This window comes from Silene latifolia, chromosome 2 (genome assembly GCF_048544455.1).
Source record: "Silene latifolia isolate original U9 population chromosome 2, ASM4854445v1, whole genome shotgun sequence".
Lineage (NCBI taxonomy): Eukaryota > Viridiplantae > Streptophyta > Magnoliopsida > Caryophyllales > Caryophyllaceae > Silene > Silene latifolia.
This window is the reverse complement of record NC_133527.1, coordinates 69,773,102-69,781,992: the sequence shown is the minus strand read 5'-3', so window position 1 is coordinate 69,781,992 and position 8,891 is coordinate 69,773,102.

Genomic DNA, 8,891 nt, shown 5'->3' with positions numbered 1-8,891 from the left:
TCAGAATTGGCTGCCACCACGGCCGCCGGTAAAGGCTCGGTCACTGGAAGGTGCTCAGGGTCGGGTATCCTCATCCAACTCATCCCCCAATATCTCCACGCTAACCCACCATCCGCCAAGGTTCTCAACCATTTCTGGTCGAGGAAGTACTCACGGTCTAAGGTAGGCACCGTCGGGGTCAAGGGTGTATAGGCCGAGGAGGCCTCAAAAGCGGCCAGACGCTCTACCAAACGTGTGGCAATGGCAACACAGCTAAGGAAACGGGTGTCAGAAGAGGCCATCAAGGCTAAGCTAGCACACACTATAGACGGGGCACTGAAGGAGACTCTCTGGGCTCGGGTGGGGTTAAGATACACCGCAAGCAACAACTTTTCGATCATAAAGTAAACAGGTCAAAGCACGAAGAAAGATCTTCAAAGTGACGTGTTGCACGTCATTGATAAGCATGTTACTAGAGGTGGGAGGTGGCTTGCCGGTAAAGCAAGGCATAAGACTATTGGCTCCACACTCAGTCAAGATGTCCCTAAGGGCTCCCTTCTCGGGTCTAGCAAGGCCGAGGTGGGTGGCAAACATGTCCATGGTCATAAAGAAACTGGTGTTCATCAGGCAGAACTCAACGGTCTTTTCCACTATATCATACTTGAAAGAACTCATGAACTCCAAGGTTAGAAAAGCATAGGAATATTTCCTAAGACGGTACAGCCCGGTCATACCCAAGGTCTCGAAGATGTGCCACACATCATTCTCAAACCCTAGGTCAGTCAAGATGGTAGTATCAATGCAACGGGTGGGTTTCAGACGACGTCTCTGTAAAGCAACAAAAGCATCTCTTTGCTGAAAATAAGCAAAGACAACAGAAGGGCAATCAGGCACCGCTGAGACCGTAGGTCCCCCAATCCCCTCACCTGCCTCAGACTCAAAAGCCCTCCCCCTCTTACTTTGACGGGTTCCAACAGTTGGTCTCGCCATCTGTTTTCAACACATATCTTAGACATACAAACAACATGTACTTGCAAACATATAAGCTTTCATGTATAGCTATGGGAAAGAACTACTATGTACACACTTCCACCAAACAATCCCAAAGTTGCAATTATAAACTCTTGAATTATCATCAGGAGGCCTCACAGCTACAACATTATGGCCAAGTATAACATCAATTAACAATCCAACTACAAATTTTAAGGATTAAACTTTCAAAATAGTTCCACAATTATACATGTTTCACAAAGAGTATGGGACGAATTTCAGTTTGGGGCACTTTTAAGACAAAGTTTTAAGATAAAATTTTGAGCAAATTTCATCAAAATCGACACTAATCATGATACCCATAACATACATTGCTTAATTTTCCCCCTTTCACATGCAAAAGACAATCAAAAATCAATTTGAAATTCCAAACCCTAGAAAATTTGGTACATACAAAAACCCTCAAATTGATTCGATTTTTGTATATCTAGCATCAATACTTAACAAATCAAAGCAAGTAAATCATGTGACAACAATTATAAGTAAGATTCTACACATATAAATCGAATTTTCAGCAAACACCAACAACCTACATGCTTCTAATCAATTAAAAACATAGAAATTGGATGAACATTCTTACCTTGAATGATTAGCAAGTAAAGTGGATGAATTAAACAAGGAAATCACTAAGATTCAAGCACCAAAACACAAAGATGAGAGCAAAAGAGATAGATATAGAGGATTTAGGGTTTAGATGAAATAGGAAATAAGAAGAAAGGAAGATGGGAAAGGGTATAGGAATCCCGCAAATCCCGGGTATCTTGTTCACTTACTCGATCGAGTAAGTAGGTTACTCGATCGAGTGGCCTCTATTCGATCGAGTTGGAGCTACTCGATCGAGTTTTCTTTGACGATTTCAGCTATTTTGATCTTATAACTCCTCAACTAGATCGAATAAGGTCTACTCGATGGAGAATGCACGCATTCTCGGTTGAGCAAGGTTAAGTACCAGGTCAAAAGATACGAGTTTAGTTAACTATTTCGCAAAACAATAACTCGTGTCGATTCCAAAATAAATTTGGAAATCATCACAGATTAGTATAATCATTCACAACGCACTATTACTACTCAAATATAACGCAACGGTTTCATTCAACCAAGACACATATTACTTCATTCTATAACGAACATTACGCAAAACGATTTACTACACCATTAGCTTATTCATGCATACATTCAACACATTATTTCATTTTTAATCATGCGTTTGCAACTTCAATACTAGAACTTATACTCATATTACTCTAAGCATTCATTTAACATTAAACTATCCTTTATCATCCGAGTTTGCTAACAATTCAGTCATGTCACAACAAATTATCAACTAAATTGTTCAACTTAACTATGCCATATTATAAAAGTACTCAACCATTCATCCGTCGTAGTTTCCAGTCACTACTTGACAAACATTATAACTAATTCAAAATTTACTACTTACTATCATCACTACATGCAAGACTCATCATCCTTTATAAACTAATACGTTTAGCAAGACTTAGAACACATTATTACCATCACATCACCCAACAATGTCACGTACTATTAACATTGCACCACTTCTACTACATCTATACACATTTCTATTCAACCACAATCTTACACGACTCCTCATCTCGAGCTTATACATACTAAACATTAATAGATACTCCATCAAAGTTATTTCTAACTTATCTATCATACACTAAGCACATAATTCCCGACTCGATATTCCCATAACCGGTGGATCGGCTTAAGTGTGATGGGGCCATGATTTTGAAATAAGGGCACCTACTCACCCAAAATCAAGCATCATTTGGGGCTCCCAACATACAAACACCAGGTTCATTTTATTAGACTCACTACGTTCATTAGGCTCATTTGTTACAAAGTTGCAAAATCGTCACTGATACCACTTTGTAACACCCCCATATACCAAGGAGCCTTAACAAGACCTTCCCCAGCATATAAGGGCGTCACCATCTCGGTTGCCCGAGGTCAGTAATAATCAAATGTCGATAGAAGAACATTTAAGTTATATTACAAGCGATTAACAAAACTAACGATATAAAACATACATCTCAAGACCACTATCGGCTACGTGAACTACTTCTGTCGTGACTCGTGATAGACTAGTCCCTCCAAGCACTCAACTATCATCCAAACAACAACCTCGCTAAGATCGATGCTCACCTTAGTGGATCACGGCAGACACAAAAAAACAAACAACAAGACAAACTACACAAGGTCAAGAATCGAGGGAGCAAACATATAGGAGTTATTGTTATTGCATTGGTTATTCGGTTTAATCGTGAGACATCCTTCGTGGTGATGTAGATTATTATTGAGGTTATATTGGCCACGTCGTGTATGAGCCTTGGCGACGATTTGATTTATTCAGGGGCGATATTTTATCGTATTTACTCGAGGCAGGCCCAGATGTCGCAGCTATCCGTGGATATTAATCAACTATATGTTGAGGCGACATTACCTTTTGGTAATGTAGTGTGTGTTTACTCACCTTCGGGTTGAGGTCGCCACGGCCAGGGATTGGCGGGATGATTAGTGTGCTAAGAAAAAGGATGGAGCACGTTGTCAGGGGTTGTGCAAAGTAAAAAGGAAATTGGATTGTTATCGTATGTTTTTGTTGTTAGTATTTATTCCTACTCAACCTCGTGGTTGGATGTATTCGTGAACACCGCGGTGAACCGTTTTATGGGAAGCGATTTCAAGGTACTAAAGATTAGTGACTTGGGAGCGTTGGGATGAGAGCCAAACTTGGAACCGTAGATGAAGTCTAGATCACATATATAGTTATATCACTTATTTATTTTCCACTGCGAGTTGTATTTATTTTTATATTAAGTTTTAGTTGATTAAAATTGTAAAACTTATGTAATCATTAAAGTTTTTATTTAAAGTACTTTGGTGAGTTGGACTTTGTTATCTACTACCTCGGAAAACTGAGATGGTAACGATCCTATTTATTTAGAATGTCTAGCCAAGGCTCCAAGACCGATGGGGTATTACACATATAGTGTAGTATAGAATGCATCACTTGTGTATATGTCATGTAGCTTGCATAGGTGTAAATCATGCATTCTCATTTTAGCTTGCATAATTTCCTATCGTTTTGGCCATTGAGGACAATGTCCATACTAGTGGGACGAAAATTTTAAGTTGACTTCTAAATAAAAAAATGATAAAAAGCAAAATTTTTGAAAAACACACAAAAACATGTCTTTTTTATTTCATAAACATAGAACCATAAAATTTGGAAAAGAAAAAACCAAAACATGTTCATTCCTTTTATAGTGTAAGATTGCATATATTTTGTATATACTTGTTTGTTTGTTTGTTTGTATGTTTTTTTATCCTTCTTTCACATTGATCGACTATGCTACATCCGACACATGAGATTATGAAGACCGCACGACCTGTGTGATCTTCCATCTCCTTTTTCCCTCTACATGTAATGACTACTACGACTTTAGTTTGATTGATGCGGTTTACACCAATGATTATGAGTTGCATTTAGTTTATATGGCATACTAGTTGCAGAAGCATATGCATTAGGTTGTATAAATGTAAGTTACATCATGGCATATAGTTGCATTTTAGGAAAAATTTTTGGCAAAACATCTGTTTGAGAAAATAATGATGTATATATATATATAAATCTTTTTCTTCTTAAGACTTTACTGAACAGATACTTGTCAACACCCCTTAGATGTGTCAAGCTAATCCTTGACCCATGGATTAAGGCCTAGTCAAGAGTACATTGTGGTGTGATAACTCCTTGGGTAATTGTTTATTCCAAGGTGACCTTTGAAACCATGCAACCATCCTCCACATTCTACCACATTTTGTTAAAGGGAATGGGCATGAAAAACAAAAATTTTGCAATTTGCATCAAAGAAAAAAGGAGTACAAAAATATGAACTCCTATGCTTCAAATATAAGCACCCTCGCTACAAATGGGGTGACTTTGAAAATGTTCAAAAGAAAATGCAAGAAGTTGAAAGTTGTCAAGTATTGAAATGCCAAACATCAAAGAAATGACAAAAAGAAAAATGTTCTCAAATGTCAAATGCCACAAGAAATTGAGGGAAAAAACAACAACAAAATCAAACTCCCATATGAAACTCAAAATCTATTGATCCCTTTTTCCAGCCCAGATCCACTTTTGTGCATTATGCGAGCGACTCTTCTTCTTGTTTAGAAGAAGAAATTCTCAGTTCTCGGTATTTCCTATAGGGATTATACGGATGAAAACATTTTACAATTGAGGACAAAGGTACCTAGCTTGACACAACTTGGAGGTGATTTATTGGTATCCTTCTAGGCTTAGTAGTTTGAAGAAATTGCATCTATGAAGGAGTGTGTACCTGAATCACTTCCTTGTAGATAATTTCGCCACTTAGACGAGGAAAGTGGCTATTCATTTTGCAGATGCATCCAATTCTTTCGATTTTTGTGCCAATGATTGATGTATCGCCATTTTAGCAAGCCCATGCATGTACGAGGGCGTCTCCTATCTTAATTTGTCTGTGTTGTAAATTGAAGGCGGTGAAGGCCATGTAATTATCTCATCAAGTTATATTGAAAATGAAGAAGTGATGGTTTAAAATAAAGGTCAGTTGTAATCACCTCTTTATAAGACAGAAGCGAAGGTTCATTTTGAGGATGTTTGATCTTGTCATGTTTGGGCATTTAGTCCCAGAATTAACCTCGTTCCTATACTTTATAGCACATAATTGGGTCATTTACTATCTTTGGTTCCGTTTGCATATTCTCAGGTTTTGTCTGCTTGCTGGGAAGGAGTGCTAACAATAATTGACAACCTTATTAACATATTAAACTTGATCATGAGTGAGTAGTTTCCTTAGCTAGGGTTAATGGGAATTAGGGGAAACCAACATGGAAGTAATTCATGCACTTAATCTAATATGTTTTTAAGCTATTAAATTGCTTGCTTGTTGTGATTTGTATACGTATGTTTGATGAAATGCGAGCACATGAATCCTTACGTTTTACCCGTACCTTTCTTTTGAATGGGAAGCAGCAAAAAACGCCACACGAACTCGGGCCTCATTAGACCATTCATATAGTTGAATAGGAAGGATTAAGTAGACTTGTAGGTGTTGTACAATCAAATCAATTCGGCACCGGGAACCAAACCTTCTAAGGGATTGTAAACATACACCAACTCGATCCCATCACAACAATAAGTGCTTGATATATAATTGAGAACATATTTGCCATGCTCAGCTCCCATGAATCACACTACAAACCATGACACTAGTACTTTTAATCTATTGTTTACAAGCCTTTATTTGCTCTACTTTGTTTTTTTTATTCATCTTGTTAATTAGTTTAGACCAATTTCATCTCAATTGATTGTGACACCCTGAACCAACCATTTACGATTGAATCCTACATCAATACACGATCCCTTGGGATCAAACCTTTACTTGCCTCTTTGCTAAGGGTAGTTTGTGGAGTTATAAATATTGTTTTGGTTGGAAGCTTTTGTCGGCTTGAGTTTAAACCGGACCAAAAAATAAAGCGGCAGATTATCGGGATGGTGCTCGATTGGTTGATTTTCATTAAATTTTTTTTTAGTCGTGTCTCTCTTCACCTTGACACTTCTCAGTACTTCTCACCTTTTTCTTAGTGTACTTTCTGAAGATGAATATTATAGATTGTTGTGTAGGGACCATGTAGGTACTACTCTCGTTAAAGACCCCTTACAAGCATTGGAAGCCTTAGAAGGAAGTGAGGCCAAAAGATAGGCGTGGGATTGGAGTGATCCTTAGCCGCTCCCCAGCCCAAGGGAGCTCACATGTAAAGGCAATCCATATTGATAAATGACATTCTCGAGGAAGCATCACAATCCACTAAAGTTGAACAAACGAAAAGATCATACCATGCAAGAAGAGATGGGTGATTATGTCCTGCGAATTTAGTAAGATGGGTATGAGGGAGCTTGAGGGAACAAGTTGAATATGCCATGAGAATTGAATGTATAATGGAATGCGGACAAATCCTTAGTTGAACCTTTAATGGTAGAAAGTAGAGAGTACAAACTTTAACTCTAAACCCCTTCCCTAAATTTGAAATATACTTACCTTGATGATCTAAAAACTAAACTAGTGATTATTAATAACAAACTTGATGAGAATCGATTGGAAAGCTTGCTTAATGTGTTAAAAGAACATGAAAAGGCTATAAGCTATGAGTGCAGAGATCTTAAAGGGAATAAGCCCCAGATTTTTGCATGCATAGAATTCATCTAGAAAGAGGAGCCATAGGCCTACCATAAATCCAAAGGAGACTAAACTCCCATGCAAGAAGTTGTAAAAGCGGAGGTTGTGAAATTACTTGAGTGCCAGGAATCATTACCATATCTCAGTTTATTGTAGGTTAGCCGTTCAAGTGGTACTAAGAAAGGAGTACCATGGTGGTGACAAATGATAAGAACGAGCTAATACCTGAGGAAGATCACCCCGATTGGCGCATGTGTATTGACTATAAATAAATTGAATTCAACAGCAAAGGATCATTTCCTGTTCATTGACCAAATGGCGGGGAAGTTTGGCTCAACAAATTCTTGCTCCGTGTGGCGATTGTTGGGATTCTTCCAAATCCCGATGCGGATGACCAACGTAAGACCACTTTCACATGTCCTTTACGATTACTTTTGCATATAGGATAATGCCTTTATTATATAATGCCAGCTACTTTCAAGATCGTGATGAGTGTCTTCTCCGATTATCTAGAAACCATAATGAAAGTTTTTATGGATGGTTTTGCGTCTATGGAAAAGACTTTGACTCTTGCTTGCATAACCTTTCTCTTGTATTGCAGAAATGTGAAGATGTTAGCCTTGTTTTGAATTGGGAAAAGTGTCATTTTATGGTCAATGAAGGTATTGTTTTGGGTCATTTAATCTCGGAAAAGGGCATCGAAGTTGACAAAGCCAAAGTTGAGGTGATAGAGAAACTCTCACCTCCCGTGAATGTGAGAGGGGTGAGAAGCTTTCTCGGCCGGGTTTCTATCGCCGTTTCATAAAAGATTACTAGTAGAAAAACCCCCTACGGTGATTTATAAATAACCTTTTGTGGGCGGTTTTTAGAGATTTAGAGTCCGTCGTTTATCGCGGCGTCGATAAACTCGGCGGTTGTAAGGCGTTTGTTGAACATGCAACAGATCTCTTATAGTGGCGGTTGTTATACAAACCGCCATTATAAACTATTATATACGACGGTTCTTAGACAAGAACCGCCACTATAACTCATCAATAGTGGCGGTTATTTTTGAAAACCGCCACCATAGGTATTTCAATAATAACTTTCAACCACTACATATTCTCTATAACGCTGGGGTTATCGTTAAAGAACCACCACTAAAGGTAATTATGACGTCGGTAGTTAATAAACAACCGCCACAAAAGGTGAACTAATAGTGGCGTTTCATACTTAAAAACCGCCACCATAGATAGATATTTTTTTTTAAACAAAATATTTTGGAGCGATGTCCTATGGCTTTGACAAGCTAAATAGTGAATAAACAAATACATACAAAAGAATGTAACCAACGAACTTGCATATCATCTGACACAACATTACATTAATGTCGATGTTCACAATTATACATCCAAGTGTATAAATAATCACATAAAGGTGTTAGTTAATAAACTAGTCAATTTTTCATGTTCTCTAAACATTCAAGTGTATAAATAATCACATACACGTTTGAGTTTTTAGTTAATAAACTAATAAGTATTTTTGCTTGAACAACACTCCTTAGCTTCTTAAACGTCTTCTCGAATTTAGGAAATATCAAAATCCCTAACCAAAGATACTTATCGAGATCAACAACAA